The sequence below is a fragment of the Mytilus galloprovincialis genome, chromosome 14 (genome assembly GCF_965363235.1).
Source record: "Mytilus galloprovincialis chromosome 14, xbMytGall1.hap1.1, whole genome shotgun sequence".
NCBI classification, from domain to species: domain Eukaryota; kingdom Metazoa; phylum Mollusca; class Bivalvia; order Mytilida; family Mytilidae; genus Mytilus; species Mytilus galloprovincialis.
This window is the reverse complement of record NC_134851.1, coordinates 72177398-72198703: the sequence shown is the minus strand read 5'-3', so window position 1 is coordinate 72198703 and position 21306 is coordinate 72177398.

The following is a 21306-nucleotide window of genomic DNA, read 5'->3' as shown; positions in this document are numbered from 1 at the left end:
TTTTGAATTTACTTAGAGTTAGGTACTTTGGTTATTTTACTTTTTTTACCTTAATCCTATCTCTATTTTTGACGTGTTGTTCAATAATTTTTTTTCGTGATTTTGCAAAAGTCTGCATACCACTTATAGAAAAGGAGTAATTCGTTCGACATTTCGCACTGTATCACTTTGTCTACAAAACCTGTTTTTCGTTTCAATCAACAAATCACAATCAATCAACAGTAATATGTGTACGCGGTTTTCATACCATAACATGTAGGCGGCAATCAACTTATATCACTATTGCAGAATGAACTTGTGTTACATACCATAATATGTAGGCGGTAATCAACTTATATCACTATTGCAGCATGAACCTGTGTTACATACCATAACATGTTGGCGGCAATCAACTTATATCACTATTGCAGCATGAACTTGTGTTACATACCATAATATGTAGGCGGCAATCAACTTATATCACTATTGCAGCATGAACTTGTGTTACACACCATAACATGTAGGCGGCAACCAACGTATATCTCTACTGCAGCATGAACTTGTGTTACACACCATAACATGTAGGCGGCAAGCAACGTATATCACTATTGCAGCATGAACTTGTGTTACACACAATAACATGTAGGCGGCAAGTAACTTATATCACTATTGCAGCATGAACCTGTGTAACATTTGTACGTACCAATACATGTAGGCGGCTGGCAACATCTATTACTATTGCGGCAACACGGACCTGTGTCTTTTTCATCTACAGCACACGTTTGTTTACATATTCCACCTCCAGCTTTGCATTGACGTGTATCTGATATGCAATTGATACAAATATAATTTCTATTTTTTTATAATCCTTGATTTAATTATAGAAAATATAGAAAAAAAATTGCTGTTATTCTTAATTGTACACTGGGTCTACATTCCTATAGAATGGTTAACTGTTAGTTATAACACAATGTGACCTTTAACTTATTATGTCTTTTAGTTTTGTTCAATATAATGGATGCATGTGTGACTGTTATCGAAGCAAATAAGCAATAAATCCAAGTTAAATCGATCATGTTTTACTGTTTCAAATCAGGAATATGACAGTTGATATCAATCGTTTGATGTTTTTGATCTTTTCTTTTTAACATTTCCTGAATAACTTTTTTTTAGAAATTTGATCCAGTCAATCTATATTTTTTATTATTTATTTATATGCTAGTTTTATAGCTGTTGTTATGCACAATAAGACCAAACAGAAATTAACTGAATTTAGAAAATACGAAAAGTATATATTATAAAATATACTCGTTTACTGACTATTTAAAATTTAAAAAATCAAGTAGGCCTGACAACTTGTTATCATAGGTTGTTAAAAAACAGATCAAACTAAACAAATTCGTATAAAATTAGATTGAAAAACTAAAACTAAAAATAAAATTGAGAATGGAAATGGGGAATGTGCCAAAGAGACAACAACCCGACCATAGAAAAAACAACAGCAGAAGGTCACCAACAGGTCTTCAATGTAGCGAGAAATTCCCGCACCCGGAGGCGTCCATCAGCTGGCCCCTAAACAAATATATACTAGTTCAGTGATGATGAAGGGATATACTTTTAACCGTTAATGGGTTAAAAAAGCATATAATACAAGCATTCCAGGGTTATATGTTTAATCATCAATGAGTTAAAAAAAAAACATAAAATAAAAGTATTCCAGGGTTTTACGGTTAACCGTTAATGAGTTAAAAGAGCATACATATAAATTTACTTGACTAAGAATGGTAACCCCTAAAAACTTCGCTTCGATGCTTATTAGCAAAACATCTTCAGGATGTAACGAACAATTTAGAAGGACAATTTTGTTGATATCTCATTTTTTGTTACGAAGGAGATGCATACACCTGATAAACAGTGAAAAGGGGGATAACTCTTACAAAGTAAAATTGTTCAGCTTAGCAGGGGGAAATTTAAAGACGTATATACCTTTATATTAATAAGTATTGTAATTTTCATTGCTATAAAAAATGTTATATCAGTATTACAAACTTTATCTTGAATTATGTTCAAACGTGAGGTCACTTTGTGCGTCGATCTCTTCGGCTTACTCGGCAGTGACAATTTCTAATGTGCTGGTTTAGGTAGTTTAATGTATTCATGCTTATTTTGTAGTTAGTCACCCCTTAAGTGTAATCATGTATATTTATTAAATACTATTAGTCATTTTTATAAATTAAGTGTTTGAGAAGTATGATTAATTATCAATGTTAATGTTACTCTTATCTAATGTAGACAACCTTACCCGTATTAGTCTCAACTTTTTTGGAACGTGTGGTCCGCAATGCTCTTGTACTTTGTACTTGTTTTGATTTTGATTTTTTTTATATGAACTTAAAAGTCTTTTGATGACGAAACGCGCGTCTGGCGTATCGAATTATTAACCTGGTACCTTTTGATAGCTAGTATTTGTGGTTTTATGGCTAGCCTTACCTCTCGCTTTTATGATAAATGTTAAACATAACATTTAACATGACATTGACATTACAAGAAAGGACTACGATCCAAATAAATTGGAGAACATATAGGACAGAGCAACACACGAATAATAGCTAACAAAAGGTACCAGGTTTATAATTTAATACTTATTCAAATAAAAAGATTCAATGGTAATATGGTTAACGGTTTAGTAATTTATAAATATACCAACAAATTAATTTGGTAAAAATAGATAACTCCAAAAAATGTCATTGAATCGCTACGATCCGATTAAAAAAAATAATCTGAGTATACAACCAACAATTAAGAAAAAAACATTATATATTTTTTGTTGTTACCTTGGCGTCATTTTTCTAAGTTAGGACTTAAGGGCCTCTGATAAAAAGATTCTAGGGATCAAACGGTTAACGGTTTATGAGTTAAAAAAATATACTGACATATTTATTAAGTAAAGGTAGATAACTACTATAAAATTAGCAAATTAGATAACTCTTAAACAGAAAATTGGTCATCTTACCAGAGTAAAAAAGTACCTACACTGTACGATATAATATATGTAATATTTAAGCGACATAGTGCGTAACAGTTATCACAAGGGCAAAATGAGTGTATACATCACATATTGGCAATGACTTATACTAAATCATCATACAAGCCAAACAGGAAATACTTCAAATATTTCAAAATATCAAAGGGTATAATAAAAACAAATCAAGGCAGTATACAAACAATATATCAATGTGACACGTGAATTGATGATAAAATATTTCAGAAAGTATTTAAGCAATTTACATGGATAGCATAAACTGCCAAATCTATCAGCAGAGTTAGTGTAAATCGATTTACTCTCTGTCTGAATATGCACTTTTTTTTAAAATGACAGTTGTTATACATTGGTTTGGTGTGTTTGAGCTTTTGATTTTGTCATATGAATAGGGAATTTGTGTCTTGAATTTCATCGGACTATAGTATTTTGGTGATTTAACTTTTTTCGACATATTTTTAAACAAACTATAACTAGATAAAAAAAAGTAAACGGGAGAAAACAGGAACAAAGAACAGACCTCTTCATATTACCTCATTTTCTTTTTTGAAATATAATGAAGAACGTCCGTAAAATTTACGACGGGATTATTTCAACTTCACAATTTAGAAATCCTGGTTTAATAGCTGCCGTTTGAGTAGCAATACTCTATCAAGTAAATCATAATTGGCCATTTGAATGACTTCAATTTTGAATTTGATAATATTTGTGAAAGGACCACTATAGACTCTGTTTGCAATAAACACGGACAAGTATTTGTAGAGTTTCTAACTGACAGTAAATTTTGCGTTTTGAATGGTCGTTTTGGTGAAAAATCAAATCAGTACACGTCAATTTCATCAAGAGGCAAATCTGTTGTCGATTATATATGCGTTCCACATGATATCATTGGCAGTTGTAAAGACTTTAAGATTGTACCGTGTGGTGACGTTGTTGGCGCCGAGGGAATTCAAAATCTCATAGACACTCGATGTAAAATTCCTGATCACGCATTTTTAGTTTTTGACTATCATTATAGATACAATTTAAATTCAGAATCGGATAACGGAAACAAAACGAATATAAATAACGATGTGAAGACAGATCAGAACCGAAAACATTTCAAACTGCGTAGTATTCCTGCGGATTTTATGTGTTCCGACATTATTAAACAAACGATAAATGAACTTATTAGAACAATCGATATTTGCAGAGAAGAACAAGGTGAAATAGATAGTATCTATGCAGCTTTTTGTGACACAGTTTTTCGAGAAATGGAAGATAAAGTACCGTTCACTGATTGTTCAAAACGAACACGGAGAAAATTTGATAAACCCTTCTGGAATGACGAACTTTCTCAATTATGAAAGAATATGCGAGACAAAGAAAAGGCGTTTCTTAAAACTAACGGACATGGTGCCCGACGAAAGGCTAGGACAGAATTCTCGACTTCTCAAAAAATATTTGATAATCGTTTACGTTTCTTAGAGAGAAAGTACAAATCGAATTTGGCGCTTGACATTGAAAAAGTCTCTACAGATAATCCACGAAAGTCCTGGGATGAGTTGAAAAAAATTGGGCCCGAAAAGGAAGAAAGATATACCTATGGAGTGTGATATAGGCGGTGGTAATAAGGTACACAATTAGATCAAAGAATTCCATTAAACTACCGTGGTATAAGTCTGCTTTCTGTAGTAGCTAAGTGTTATAGTTCGGTTTTAAACAACAGATTGCAAAACTTTTTAGAAGAAAATGATTCAATTGTTGACGAACAGAACGGATTTCGAAAAGATCGATCATGTTTGGACCATGTCTTTACATTAAACAGTATGATTCAAAATCGGAAGTCTATCTTTGTAACTTTCGTTGATTTGCAGAAAGCATTTGACTTCGTTGATCGCAACTTACTGCAGTACAAACTTAGATTGAATGGAATAGATGGTTACATATACAATGCTATATCCAGTTTATATGTTAACACTAAGTCTTGTGTGCGTGTAAACGGATTCCAAACGAACTGGTTCCCTTGTGTAAATGGTGTCCGACAGGGAGACAACCTTTCGCCGACGCTTTTTTCGATCTTTATAAATGACTTAGCTGTTGAGATTAAAGATTTGAACATGGGTATCCCGGTAGAAAATGAAAAAATCAGTATATTGTTGTACGCCGATGATATTGCTTTAGTGACTGAAAACGAACGCGATATGCAAGTTGTTCTTGATGTACTTAATAAATGGTGTGAGAAATGGAGATTAAACGTAAAAAGTGCAAAATCAAGTGTTATGCACTTCCGAAAAGGTCGAATTCCACGGACCAGTTCAACATTCAAAATTGGAAATGAACAACTACAAATAGTTGAGCAATACAAGTACCTGGGCGTTATTTTTAGCGAGAAACTTAAGTATACTGCTGCAGCGGATGCATTTGACAAAGCCGGTGGTAGAGCACTTGGTGCTGCTATTTCAAAAGTTCATTCATACAAAGAAATTGGATTTAAAACCTTTGAAACTGTGTTTAACTTCTGTATCAGCCCTGTTTTAGATTATTGCTCTGGTGTTTGGGGCTACAATACTTATCATGGCATTGATATGATACAAAACAGAGCAGTACGATATTTCTGTGGTTTACATCGGTTTGCACCCACAATAGCATTAAACAGTGAACTTGGCTGGTTACCACCAACGCAAAGACATTGGTTAAATATGGTACTCCTATGGAACCGTCTCATTCTTATAGACGACGAGAGACTCACGAAAAAAGTTTTCGAGTGGGAGTATAAGAATACTGGATTATGGTGCACACAAGTTATGGACATTTTTAATAAACTTGGTTTAAGTAACCTCTATGAAACAAAACAAATAGTGGACATACAAGAAGCTAAAGAAAAACTTTTATGTTATACTGAAAGTGAATGGAAATACAAATCTGCTTTATCACCGAAACTACGAACATTTGTGACCTTCAAAGAAAATTACGAACTAGAACAGTGTATTACATCAAATCTGTCTAAACAAGAACGATCGGCTCTTTCCCAATTAAGATGTGGGAATCTTCCTATACGCATTGAGACCGGAAGGTTCCGTAACGAAGCGCTACCAGACCGAATATGTGTACTGTGTGAAAAGCAAGAGGTCGAAGATGAAAAACATTTTATGTTAAACTGTCCATGTTATGAAAAACTTAGACAAAGGTTTCTACCTATGGCCGCATTAGACAATTTTAGTGACAACAGCGAAAAAACTTATCCATTTATTGAAATACTATCAAATTCAACTGCAAAATTTGTAAATTCAGCTTTCATTCATAGAAAAAAAAAACTTTACGTCTAATTCTGTATTTTTATTTTGTAAACTTTTACGTTTTCGGATATGATATTATATTGCAAAAGTGACATATAGGTCCAATGGGCCGGGTGTAAATATCAAATTGATATGTATATAATTGTATAAATGTATGTTCTGATACACATGTCACTATAATAAATAATTACTTACTTACTTACTTACATAATAGAAAATACAATCCCTGGAATATCGTCTCAATTAGGAGATATATATTACTCGATTTATTTCACTTGACTGGGCGGAGTTCAACCAGTTCGCTCATAATAAATCAGTCCATCAAAGGATAGGGGTTTTAGGATAAACTCATCAATGAAGTCCAGTCATTGTTTTGTAAATTCCTTTGACGACACTGATACATTGTAGGTGATTAGAAATCAGTAATAATCATAACGGCAATCATCCTTATCACATAAATCTTCAAATAGACTGTCCTTATGCAAATTAAAATGTAAGCTCCGCCCGATAAGTTAAAATAACATTGGTAATACTATGTATGAATGTTGCTACATAGAAACGGAAAGTTAAAAATTGGGAAGCGGAAATCATCTCTTTTTTCGTAAAGTTTTGTTTCAACCGACCCACTTTGGCAATTACTAGATGTAAATCAAGATATGAGACAAGCTTAGCTGTATCTGTAGTATTCTTTGACTCTAGTTCGATAGGATAAATTCGTTCAACATTGTCATCAAATTTTGTGTTATTCAGTCAGAGAACATCATCTTTATAGCGGAACGTAAAGTTAAAGGATATTGCTAACTTCTTATCTTTCTTCCTAAGAAATTCCTGTGTGAAGTCAGCCTCATGACAATAAAGAAAAAGTTGGCAAGAAGAGGGGCACAGTTGGATACTTTTGGTATTAGAAATATTGATACTGACTGATCTTAAAGATAAGGAGGTATATCCGACCGAACTAGTTTATGATGAGAAATATTGCCTAATTTGACGACATCGTGACCTTTGTTGGCAAAGGGAAGGTTTAGAAAATATATTTTCTCTTTTTCATCCTTTCCAATGCGAACTGGTTTGAAAAGTCTTTCACTTGCAATATCCGAAATGATAGCTATAAGTTCGTATTGGTTTGAATTAGGGGTTGTAACAGTGGTTTCCAAACATAAATCAAACAGATAATGAAGTTTTGCAAGGGGTAAGAAATAAAGTTTCATGTGATTGTGATGAATACCTAACGGCTTTTGTATAAATGGCAGCAAGTCAATAACAGAAACACCATGAAAAGTAGGTGATGTATAATGACGATGACCATGACCGCGTATACGTCGAGGAGTAGATAGAATACCTATACAATCAATTTTGTCATTGCAACCATATGGTATCGCAGTTTCCCATTGTCGAATCCAGTAGTCCTCTTTTTGCCTACGGAGAGGCGTTGCAAGTTGAGGGTTGTTACTCATTGCTATATTTTGTTCGATAATACGAACTGTCATAGAAAAATGGAATGATTAGGCTGATTAAAATGCTGGTACAGAATATCGTTTGCATTGAGGTTGATATCTGATCTATGGCCGCACATACATTTGTTTCGACTTCTTTTTGTTGCACCGACGTGAATGTACTAAGGTGAAATCAAGAATTAATCAAATTATTACTATAAGACGGGAGAGCATTAATTAAGGGGAAAAAAGAAGCTTACAATATTGATAGGTCATGGCGCCCCTTTTCGAGATATTGTTTGGATTTTTTCGACATATTGCAGGGAAAAAGCTGACTCGGACTTTAACCTATATTCGCATTTGTATTATTTGGGTCTTTAATTCATAGAGAGAAAATCAGGAATCTGCCTTAATTTCGGGAATGATCTTTTACGAACTATTAATTTTTACATGAAATGAAAAATGGGTGTTACCTTACCGTGTTTAGTAGGGAAAACACCAAGGAGACCATACACAAATTTATAATCCTCACATCTTTAAGTGTTGGATGATCAAAAACAGAATGATGTATATGTTTACGCCTATGTCAGTATTGTTAAACCAAAAGTGTCAATGGTTATTATCACAGTTCGTATTTTATGGTACTTGATTGTAAAGGACGATTGTACATTGATATATTTGAGCTATCTACTTTTCCCCATAAATAAAATCATTCAAAACTAATGCAATTGTAAAACCATGTCATCATATAATACAAATAAATGATACTATGTTGATAATGGAGGGAATACATAATAACATAGCAGAGTGAAACACTATAATTAGAAGAAACGATTACAAAATATGGAACAACATGGAGAACGACACTTTCAAAAATAGCATTGTAAGGCACACTCCTTATCTTAAACCCGATTGTACTATGATATACATGTAGCAGAAAAAAGAGAAGCTAAAGATACCAATAGAACATTCAAACTCATAGATCGAAAATAAACTGACAACGCCAGAGCTAAATAGAAAAAAAACGAGCAGTTCAATAAAAGTACACAAGACACCACATAGACAACTACAGACTAAGCAACACGAACCCTACCTAAGCTGAGGGGTGATATCACGTGCTCTGAAAGAGGAAGCAGATCCAGAACGGTGTTCAATCTTACTTTCCTTCTACCATTTGTCGTCAAAGACATGAACACAATGTAAACACTCGGCTGAACGTCTCATTTGGTGGTTATGTGTGTAAAGTTTTATTTGTATCCATCCATAAAAACAGTTTTTTGTAAATGATCAATTTGTTAATCGACGTAAAATACTGTATTGATTTTACAATGTATGTCAGTAGGCTTAAAACCACCTTGGAGATAACTGGCCACCATACAAAACAGTAAGCCTAACGTCACCTTGAAGATCACCTACAACCATCCATAACGGTAAACTGAAAGTCACCTTGGAGTTAACTGAGCACCATAAAAAGCGGTAAGCTTAAATACACCTTGGAGTTAACTGAGTACCATAAGAAACTGTAAGCTTAAAGACACCTTGGAGTTAATTGACCATCATACAAAACGGTAAGCATAAAGCCAGCTTATAGTTAACTGACCACTATACAAAACGGTAAGCTTAAATACACCTTGGAGTTAACTGGGTACCATAGAAACGGTAAGCTTAAAGACACCTTTGAGTTAACTGACCACCATACAAAACGGTAAGCTTAAAACCACCTTGGACTTAACTAACCCCCATACAAAACAGTTAGCTAAAAGACACCTTGGAGCTAACTGAGCACCATACAAAGGGGTAACTTTTAATACACCTTGGAGTTACTTGAGTACCATAAGAAACGGTAAGCTTAAAGCCACCTTGTAGTTAATTGAGCACCATACAAAACGGTAAGCGTAAAGCCACCTTGGAGTTAACTGCGACCTATACAAAACAGTTAGCTTAAAGCCACCTTGGAGTTAACTGAGCACCATATGAAACCGTAAGCGTAGAGCCACCTTGGAATTACACGAGCCCTATACAAAACAGCTAGTTTGAACTCACCTTGGAGTTAACTGAGCCCTATACAAAACAGTTAGTTTAAAGTCACTTTGGAGTTAACTTAGCACCATATGAAACAGTAAGTTTAGAGCCACCTTCGAGTTAACTGAGCCCTATACAAAACAGTTAGTTTAAAGCCACCTTGGAGTTAACTGAGCACCATATAAAACAGTAAACTCAAAGCCACATTTGAGCTAACTGAGCCCTATACAAAACAGTAAGTTTAAAGTCACATTGGAGTTAACTGACTCCCGAACAAAACGGTAAGTTCAAAGTCACCTTTGAGTTAACTAAACACCATACAAAACGGTATGTTTAATGTAGTCTCTTGGAGTTAACTGAGCATCATACAAATCGGTAAGTTTAATGTAGTCTCTTGGAGTTAACTGAGCCATATACAAAACAGTTAGTGTTAAAGCCACCTTGCATTGGAGTTAACTGAGCCCTACACCAAACAGTTAGTTTGAAGCCACCTTTGAGTTAACTGACCACCATACAAAACGGTAAGCTAAAGCCACCTTAGAGTTAACTGAGACCTATACAAAACATTTAGTTTAAAGCCACATTGGAGTTAACTGTCCACCAAACAAAACGGTAAGCTCAAAGTCACCTTGGAGTTAACTGACCACCATACAAAACGGTAAGCTTAAAGACACCTTGAAGTTAACTGACCACCATACAAAACGGTAGGATAAAGCCACCTTAGAGGTAACTGAGCCCTATACAAAACGATAAGCTTAAAGCCACCATGTAGTTAACTGAGCTCAATTCAAAACAGTTAGTTCAAAGCCACCTTGTAGTTAACTAAGCCCTATACAAAACAGTAAGTTTTATATAGTCTCTTCGGGTTAACTGAGCATAATAGTATTTCGAATAATTCATACATGTACTTTTGCAAACCGCACCATTTTATGTGAAGGGTTTGCGCCTGCAAACATGTTAAAACTCGCCACATTTCTAATCTGTCACCACGTCGGGAGCCTGTAGTAAGATAGAGTCAACAAAATTATTAAATCGACTTGCAAAGATTGGTTCAAATCTCATGAGTCAAAATTTTTCTAACCATCTTTTATGATTTATGAACTACTTCATATAGTATAAACTGTAACACTATGGTAATCGTTTATTGCCGTTTTTTCTGTATTGGTTTAAATAATTTGTTCTTGTGCATGTTGTGTTGTGCGTTTGCAAATTTGCTTCAGGTATGGTGAGGGAAAGGGTGTTGTTGGTGCATTCAAATATGTTTATAATCGCTACATCATATTATGTGTCTGTTCTAAGTCAGGAGCCTGTAGCCCAGTGTTTGTCATTGGTTTATATCTGTTATATTTATTTTCTTTGATTGTTTTGTTATAATTCAAGCCGTTAGTTTTCTCAATTCAATTGTGTTTGTTTTTCATGTTCGGACCTTTTAAATGCTAAACAACCTATCCAGTTCTACCAGTGATTTTTCTTTTTCTTTTTTATTGATCTTTTTGGTGTTCAAACTAGAGTGCATACATACATTTTTACAAGACATAAGTGATTGACATGATATTTATGGCATTGTCATACTATTAATATTTTTTGAATAAGACATAGTAAACATTTACAAGTAAATGATGTGAATACTCAGTATATGATACATTTAAAGGGTACTTTGAAATACATTAATTATATATAATCATATCAAGAATAAATTTAATTAGATAACTTCAATTAATTATGTGAGACTATTCGGTGTAACACTTTATATTGGAAAGCTTGTAGTTTGCTTTCTATAGTACATTTAAAAGCTCATGAATAAATATTGTTCCACTTTTCGTCACTAATTTCTATATTAAAACTTTCTTCCCACCTTTGTTGTGAAAAGGGAGAAACACTTCCCCGATCGATAAAAAGTGAATATAGATCTTTTGGAAATAATTTACTAATAGGCATTTTTTATTTTCATGCTCAAAAACGAACCCAAAGGAGTAACTGTAAGGTGACATGTGTTGTTGTAATAACAAATCTTTCCAGTCACGTGGTAAAGCAAGTTTAATAAAAGTAACATTCAGGTTATATTTTTTGTTAATAGCGTCATGATACAAAAATTCGCCTTTATCATCTACAATATCATCAATGAACCTGATGCATTTCATGTACCAAGATCTGTTAAAAATACTCGTTTTTCAACTTTGTTAACCGATTGAACCGAATAAATTCTTTTCTAACATGAAATGCATTAAAAAAATCAAAATAAAAAAACAAGTGGTATTATCAGCAAACTGTGAATTTTTATTTCAGTATCCCCAATTTTTATACCAGATATCTGATTGTTCTTACGAATACCTATTGCCAGCAGTTCAACGGCCAAAATAAATAAAAAAAGGAGGCAAAGGACACCCTTGTCTAACACCTCTCTCAATTTTGAATGGACTAGAACTAAATCCATTATTAACGACACGATTAAATATAAATGAGTATTAAGTTAAGACCCATTTCCGACACTTGCTACCAAAATTAAAACAAACCAATGCTTTTTGAATAAATTTCATTCTAGCGTATCAAACGCCCTTTCGAAATAGACAAGTAATTTAAATTGATGGGTGCATTTTACATAGACAAATACAATCGTATAATATAATCAATATGAGGATGTTAATGTGATGTATGGCTTTGTGTGCTTCTTCGTTACATTTGTTGTTTTTATAGTTATTAAGATGATAACACAATGTTGACTGCTGTCCACCTATTTTTGACATTTTTACCTATTTGTGTCTGTTTGTTTTGTTCACGCATCGGTGACTATATAATGGAATTTGATGCGACTGTCATTCAAGTGAGAGGTTTAGCTAGCTATAAAACCAGGTTCAATCCACCATTTTCTACATTTGAAAATGCCTGTACCAAGTCAGGAATATGACAGTTCTTGTCCATTCGTTTTTGATGCGTTTTGTTATTTTATTTTGTCATGTAATTATGGACTTTTCGAATTGATTTTCCATTGAGTTCAGTATTTTTGTGATTTTACTTTTTAAGTCCTGGATAATTTTTTAAAGTAGTAAACAAAAAAATATAAGCAATAAGTCGTAGATTTTCACCGAGGTATCTACCAGCACCATATCCCGTCTGGAAGAAATAATTTCATTCTTTCCGCAATAACTTTGGCTACTAATTTGTAATCAAAATTTAAGAGAGAAAGATGACGCCAGTTCGACAAGAGTGTTCTATCTTGATCTTTCTTTGGGATAAGAGTCAGAATACCCCGTCTGTGGTCTATTGAGAGGGTTCCGGTCTCGAAGGAATATTCATAGCTTTTTGAAATATATGTTTTATATCAATCCAGAAAAATTGTAAAACTCAGCGGTAAGCCCATCTGTACCAGGGTTTTTATTGTTTTTAAATGATTTTAAAACTTGAACGCATTCAGATTCTGAAATATCTTCATTGCATATTTCCTTTTCCAGATCTGTAAGCTTAAGAATGAAATTTAAATAAAAAAAGTTAGAAACACCTTAGTATTTATCAGGGTCTTTTTTATGAGTACAAATTTTCGTAGAAATGTCTCTCTTCGTTAAGATTTTTTTCTTGTGACAAAATTTCAATGTCGTTTACAACTAATTTGTTAATACATTTATTTTTATGATTGCGATTTTCTAATGATAAGAAATATTTTGAAGTCTTTCATTGCCTTCGCAGTGTGATCGTATAATAGCCCCACTTGTTTGATTGTTTACTATTTGCTCTAAATCTTCTTTAACAATATCTAATTCAATCAAAAGTGTATATATATCTTTATCTAAATATGTACGAGAGAGATTTTTCTGAATTTCGTCGTGTCGTTTTTTTTTAATTGGACTCTTTCCCGCAATTTTATGTTTTTATATTTGGAATATTTGACGGTTGCGCCCCTTATTTCACTTTTTATGGTATCCCATTTCAAATTTGTATTTCTAAATTGTGATATTTATTATCACATTCTGATAAAGTATTTTTGACCATATCCACATAATCTTTATCTGTCAATAAACCCGAGTTAAATTTCTAGAAACCGGGACCTCTCTCACTAAAGTTTTCGCCGGACAGTGTCAAGTTGATGAGACTATGATCAGATTTTATAGACGGGACAATGGATGTTTTTAAAACACTGCTTGACAACAAATTCGATTTCAACCAAAAATCTAAGCGACATTGTATAAGAGGAGTTCTTTGACGTCAAGTATATAATCTGGAATCAACATTGTGTGTCCTCCAAATATCACATAACTCAAACTCTTCTATAACATTTTATAATTAACTCGTATATTTGACAGGTGTGTTATATTTTGAACCACCCATTCTGTCTAAAGATGGATTTAATATCGTATTAAAATCTCCACCCAAAATAAGATTTATAAAATCTTGATTTTTTCAATTTATCCAACTTGTTCATTTTCAAAATTTTTGGTGGGCGCATAATAATTTACAAAAACAAAATCTTTGTTATCAATTTCAACAGTTAGAATGAAATACCTTCCGTTTTCATCTGCTATTCTAAAAGCATGTATAGTCTGTTGAGCTGTTATACAAAATAGTAATACCTTTCGTTGCCCCGTGCGAAAAATAAATATCTACACCTCATTCCCTTTTCCATATAGCTTATATGATTCAATACTGTGTGTTTCTTGCAAGAAAATGATGTCGCTTTGAAATTTTTTCTCAAGCAAAGAAACATGGATTTGCGCTTAAAATCATTTCCAAAGCCATTTACAATAAGAGAAGTTAAATTGATACAATAATTAGCCATTATCTAGTTTTAGCTTTACAGTGTTATTAATTTCATATGTAATACACTTAAGGTGGTATGGGTGTCTTCCTCCATCTTGGATTGTAAAAAACAGAGAATCAAAGGTCCAGATTTTCCATCAAGTTGGCAAAATTTGATGCAGGAATGCATATGTTTAATGTACATTTTCATTTAAAAGTACCAATTTATAAGAATATAACTTCTAAATATTGATATTTTTGCAAATGTTAATTATTTTTGGTTGTTTTTACTTTTTTTTAAATTGGCATTTTAAGGGGATGTAACTCTAAAAAAGTGCATTTTCTGAAGGATTCTGTATGGAATTTTCCTATTTTGTATTTTAGCCGGAAAACGTACGGCGACTCTATCTTTTCTTTTGATATTCTCAAAGCAGTGTCTGAAATCTATCTTTTCCTGAAGTATTTAACAATTCTATCATTTTGTTTAGTTTCTAATCACAAAATGGTGTTTTTTCCTGTATAATCCATACAAAATGTGTCATTTTGTCCCGCCTAGTAGCTTGAGAAAATGCGCGGTGACCTATTATTTTTATTATATTTTTCAACATGTATCAATAGATACAACGTTTTGGCAAAGAATGGAACATATTCTATCATTTTTATTTTAAACTCCCATATTACATTAACGTACTTGAACATTGTATAATTAGTTATCAAAGGTAACAGGATTAAAATTTAGTACGCCAGACGCGCGTTTCGTCTACACAATTACTCATCAGTGACGTTCATATCAAAATATTTATAAAGCCAAACAAGTACGAAGTTGAACAGCATTTAGGATCTAAAATTCAAAAAAGTGTAAAACAGGAATTTTATAAAAATGAACCCATTATTGATATTCATGTCAACATCGATATGTTGACTACTGGGCTGGTGATACCCTCGGAGACGAAATATTTGTTATTCTCGTGGGATTTTGTCTATTGCTTGGTCCGTTTCTGTGTGTGTTACATTGTAGTGTTGTGCCGTTGTTTTCCTCTTATATTTAATGTGTTTCCCTCAGTTTTAGTTTGTTACCCCGATTTTGTTTTTTGTCCATGGATTTATGAGTTTGAACATCGGTATACTACTGTTGCCTTTATTTATCTACCAGCAGCGGCATCGACCCAGTGGTGTAAATAGTTATCAAAGGTACCAGGTTTATAATTTAGTACGCCAGACGCACGTTTCGTCTACACAATACTCATCGGTGACGCTCATATCAAAATATTTATAAAGTCAAACAAGCACGAAGTTGAAAAGCATATTCTTAAGTGGAAAAATACAGAAAAACATATCAAAAAAACAATATAATACAAAAAGAGAGAATTCTCTCTGTTCGGTCTGCCTGACCGAAACCATATAATTAATGTTAATGTATCTAATATGCATTGTTCATTCTCAATAAAGCACCTGTAACTTTCATTCATTAATAACAATAATACACTATAGGCATACCAATTACGGTTTAAAGTACATGTAACTTTCATTCATACATAACAGCAATTCAATTTACAACCTTTACTATAGATGACCCAATTACGGTTTAAAGTAGACCCGTGCACAGGTATACAGACATTCTTGTCGTAAATTTTGTTTAGTTTTATTTGTCGACGTACAAATATGGGACACAGTTATGCAATGGGAAATCTGTATTTTTAATATAACTGTGATTTGTCTTTTGTGTGAAGGTATTTCATGATTTTAGGACCAACATTTGACGACAAAAAATTCGTCGCCGATTTGGTTTTGTCCATGTATCAACCTCAGATGTTTCCTTATTATATACATGATATATGCTTGTTATTGAAAGTTTAAAAAACCTTAAAGCAAACCTACCAGGATAAATTCGTGTTTCTCGTTAAACACTAGATATCTGTATTTATCAGTTAATGATTTATTAGTTTTATATTCTGATCGATTTGATTTTAATAGATATAATGTATTTCATCCCCGCAAAAACAACATAGCGTAAGAATGAAAAACGTTTCCAGTATTATAAATTATTTACCAGTGTTTTCCTCATAAAGATTTCAAGATGGAAAGTATTTTGTGTAAATAGAAAAAAGGGATATGTCACCGGCCTTCCAAAAAAGTTGTGAGTTATTTGGATGTTTTTTTCTCGTTCGTTTTTTAGAAGAGTTGTCTTTCATCAGATCATTGCATGTCATAGTGAAATTTTCGAAGCTGGTTCACTATTTGAAAAAAAATCGCAAATTAGACGTTTAAAACAAACGTTTAAATTTTCAAGAATAGCAACTATACACACCCACTTTATTGATCTCCCTAATGTATCATTATCAGATCTCATAATAGTGTTGCCGTAAAACACATTGCTTTCAGATACGCCTTCCGTCGGAACGAAAAAGTGTTCGAAATAAACGTTTACCTAACGCTTCAGACAGGAAAGTTTGTGTTTGAACTCTCCCTGTAATTACCAAAACCAGAAAATAAAAACAGTCGGGACACTTAGCGAACTCCATAATATTATAGAATTGGCTAAATACGACTGCTTTATGAAAATCCATTTGAGATTAGATAATATTTCCAGTAATATTTTGCGAGCCCATGATTTTGAATATTATCAAATTTCATAATTATGTATGAAAAAATATAAATTTAATGTGTCCGAAAAACATTATTTCGGGCACAGCTAACAGGTTCCGTAATTTATTAATCTTAAAATGCGATCTTAATAATCATCTATTGATTGTATTCATCCAGTAATTGTTTCCTGCCCCACCTCTTAATTATAAATGCTTACGTCTTAACCGTCTTTTATCTGGAACAGTGTTTTGTACAAGAAAGACAACTTGTGTCGTCTTATAAGCCATATTTTTGTAAAATGTGTTATCGTTCCTTAAACAATGAATAAATCGTCTTGTAGAAAAAAAATGTAGAAAATACGTGTATCATGTGACCTCGTTTACAATACATATAAAAAAGGAGATGTGGTACGATTGCCAATGAGACAACTATCCACAAAAGACCAAAATGACACAGACAATTATAGGTCACCGTACGGCCTTAAACAATGAGCAAAGCCCATACCGCATAGTCAGCTATAATAGGCCCCGATAAGACAAAGTAAACAATTCAAACGAGAAAACTAACGGCCTTATTTATGTAAAAAAAATTAACGAAAATTAAATATGTAACACATAAACAAACGAAAACCCCTGAATTACAGGCTCCTGACTTGAGACAGGCACATACATAAATAATGTTGCGGGGTTAAACATGTTAGCGGGATCCCAACCCTCCCCTAACCTGGCACAGTGGTATAACAGTACAATATAAGAACGAACTATCAAAATCAGTTAGCAAAGGCTTAACTCATCAGATGGATAAACATACAAGTGGGTACGCTTGTTTTATCAGGGGCAATTGTTATGTAAAGAAGTACTTATCCTTCAGAGTTGTTTTAAAATTATAAATGACTATATACACATTAGGTATAGAAACACATTACTTTCGCGTGCTTTTATGTTTTGATTTGACGAAATTTAATTAATGGTTAGATTCACAACCTCGATCAGCCAAGTCATTGCATGGCCTTGTTCTTTGAAATTCAGTTTATGTTGCAGACCGTTTCAATGCTACTTATGCGTGAGTGTATATCGGGTAAGGTGGGTAATCGATCGATTTAGAAAAAGAAAAAAAGAAAAAAAAACAAACTATTCCGTTAGTTTTAATAACTTAAATGAATCCATATATACGAAAAATATAGAAACGTATAATGAAACACTTGCATTGATTACAGTTTGACGAAGATTGTGTACAAATATTCAATACAGCACCAAAAGTTGCGTAAAGCAAACATAAAAGTATTGGAGATATGGTTAGCAGATCAAAGTAAAACACTTTAACATCAAATTGACAGTTGGACACCTGATGATGGCAGATCTGTGAAAATAACTAGATCTATTGAAGACGAATTAAAATATAAATATATCAATATCAATATATATGAATAATTTTCAAATTTGATTATATTCAAATAATGCATCTTAAAATGACCATCCCAAGCTTAACTGCCGACACACTAATGGTGGCGGGTCCTATCATGGAATATGGGATGCGTAGTTGCATGTGTGTTTTATTGTAAGAAAAAGTAAAATCTAAAATGACACCGGCTAACTTATAGATAATTAAGATATAAGATAATGTGGTATGAGTGCCAATAAGACAACTAGCCATGCAAGTCACAATTTGTAAAAAGTAAACCATTGAAGGTCAAAGTATGGCCCTTTTCACATTTATTTGATTTGAGCGTCACTGATGAGTCTTTTGTAGACAAAACGCGCGTCTGGCGTATATATAAAATTTTGATTCTGATATCTATAATGAATTTATCTGCGATACATATTAAAGGGCCCCTAACATGACCAATGTTAAACCTTTTAAAAAAGAAAGGTCTTATCTTTATACAAAACGAGAAACAACAAACTCTTACGAAAAACATTTGACTCTCTTTATATTTGACAATAGGTGTAATTTTTTGTTTGCGTCACGCTTGAGCGCATTTTTCTTACTTTTGATTCGTCACTGTTTTGCTGAAAGACAGACAGAAGCACGGACGGACATAGTTGTACGATTGTGTGTCCCGACTAAGATGAGCATAAAGTAATCTCATCTCGTTTGTTGATTAATTATTTTTGAATATTTAAGATATGAGGAAATTGAAATTATAATAGTTTTAGTCAGCACTTCGGTGTTGACATGAACATCAATTATGTGGTCATTTTTATAAGTTTCCTGTTTACAAAACTTTTAATTTTTCGAAAAACTAAGGATTTTCTTGTTCCGGGAATATATTACCTTAGCCGTAATTGGCACCACCTTTTGGAATTTTGGATCCTCAGTGCTATTCAACTTTGGACTTGTTTCGCTTGATAACTTTTTTGATATAAGCGTCACTAATGAGTCTTATGTAGACGAAGCGCGCGTCTGGCATACTAAATTATAATCCTGGTACTTTTGATAACTATTTACACCACTGGGTCGATGCAACTGCTGGTGGACGTTTCGTCCCCGATGGTATCACCAGCCCAGTAGTCAGCACTTCGGTGTTGACATGAATGTCAATTATGTGGTCACTTTTACAAATTTCCTGTTAACAAAACTTTGAATTTTTCGAAAAACTAAGGATTTTCTTGTTCCAGGAAAAGATTACCTTAGCCGTATTTGGCAAAACTTTTTCGAATTTTGAATTCTCAATGCTCTTTAACTTTGTACTTGTTTGGCTTTATAACTTTTTTAATATAAGCGTCACTGATGAGTCTGATGCAGACGAAACGCGCGTTTGGCGTACTTAATTATAATCCTGGTACTTTTGATAACTAATTATATAGTGTATGCAAAACTTAACGTTATACATAAATTTGAACTATTGTAAAATTATTTCCCCGTTATTACTCTTTCAAGAATAAATGAGACAGATATATAGGTAACAAATAAGTTTTTGATTTAAAAAAAAGTTAAACTCTTCTAACAAAACAGTGAAGAAGGAATACATTGAAAAGTGTGCTCAATCGAACGTCTGAATTGGTTGATATGACAATGGTTAGAATCAATCCGCAAAAACTGTGAAATCATACAGCACAGATATACAACAAAACTGATCAAACGATGTGGGTTGTGATCTTTGTTTACAACTGACATAAACCAATGTTAGACTTGATCCTTTAATACGGTTTCCCTTCGGCTTTTGCGCTAATAAAACATATTCGATTTATTTGTCAGTTTGGACGTATGATCGAAAACTAAATAGATTGATTTACGACTTAAAAACATCAACTATGAGTCTTTTTACTATCATGATTTTACACGTAGGGATGATTGTTCTAAACAAAAGTTTTAACTATTGATTATGAATTACAAAAAACGAAGTATGTTGCAGGTAACATATTTTATTATCAACTCCTTTCTGATAGTATCTCCACTTTGTGCATGTCATGAAGGCAAATCATCTGCAAAATAAACATGAATTGAAATTAAAATGAATATTATTCATAAATGATAATAATAAATAACATTAATTCTTGATAACGATCGATACTCCATAACAAAATAACATTTGCGTAAACAATCATATGTAATACGCCTAATGAGAAGTGAATTAGACGGTGTAGCTTTCAAATTTTTCATTTTGATAACTTTGCACAATTTTTACATACCGTTAGCTAATAATACATTTCAATCATTGTTGTCTTTTTAAATACGTGTTTGTAATTTCGAACGTAGTATGTTATATCGTACTTATAAAGTGTTGCAAAAAGTAGCAAAAATTAGTTCATATTGTCCAAATATCATGTCATTTTTAGCACTGTTTAATAGTAAACACAATCAATTTTAAGAACACTGTGTTCCCCATTGTATATTAAAAGCAAGATAAGTAACTCCATGTAAAGGTATACATGTTGTAGCACAAGACTGCTTTTTCATATTTATTTGAGCTGTTTCTTATATATGCATATAAATTCATCGATACCAGGATTACATTTTGCATTCATACCAGACACAATTGTCGCCAACACAATAGTTATCACTGACGCTCGAATCCAAAGAGGCTTTTTTTTAAACACGAAGGTCAAGAGCTTTGAGGTCCAAAATTTCTAACTTTTGTGCCAAAAAGCTAAGTAATTGAATGCACTACAACTGTATGGTGAATTTCATCATACAGTTATATTCTATTTTACATTGTTTACTACATCTAATTAACCTCAACAACTATTCTGTACACATTGTATTAGAAACAGTTATGTTTGATAGCAACTCTTCAAAC